Source organism: Nanorana parkeri, unplaced genomic scaffold, assembly GCF_000935625.1.
Source record: "Nanorana parkeri isolate BGI_ZX_2015 unplaced genomic scaffold, ASM93562v1 scaffold980, whole genome shotgun sequence".
Classification (NCBI taxonomy): Eukaryota; Metazoa; Chordata; class Amphibia; order Anura; family Dicroglossidae; genus Nanorana; species Nanorana parkeri.
This window is the reverse complement of record NW_017307248.1, coordinates 278639-278984: the sequence shown is the minus strand read 5'-3', so window position 1 is coordinate 278984 and position 346 is coordinate 278639. Positions and strand designations below refer to the sequence as shown.

Here is a 346-nt window from a genome sequence, read left to right as displayed (position 1 = left end):
GAGCGTGGAGCCGGCTTTCTGGCCAATCAGGAAGTCGAGCACCGTGTAATGATGCGGCACTCGGCTTCCTGATTGGCCAGGAAGCCCGCTCCATGCTCCCTCATCAGGTGACGAGGGACCATAATAGCTTCCTGATACCGGAAATATCTAGGCATCGGAGCATTTGGACGAGTACTCACCCAAATACTCGGCATCGGCACCGATACCAATACTAGTATTGGTATCGGTGCATCCCTATAAAACAGCCAACATGTTTTGGTGGTACGTAGATCTCCCCCTTCTTCAGGTCTACTTGTGCCCTCTGGAGGCGAGGTGTCAATCAGCACTGTCAGGATGGCGTTCATCC

At 53.2% G+C, this 346-nt stretch overlaps 1 protein-coding gene across 1 annotated transcript in view; it reads left to right on the top strand.

Annotated features, from left to right (window-relative positions):
- Positions 1 to 346, top strand: part of NCOA1 (nuclear receptor coactivator 1) — a 170117-nt gene that overhangs the window by 112830 nt on the left and 56941 nt on the right. The gene's annotated exons all lie outside the window — the stretch shown is intronic.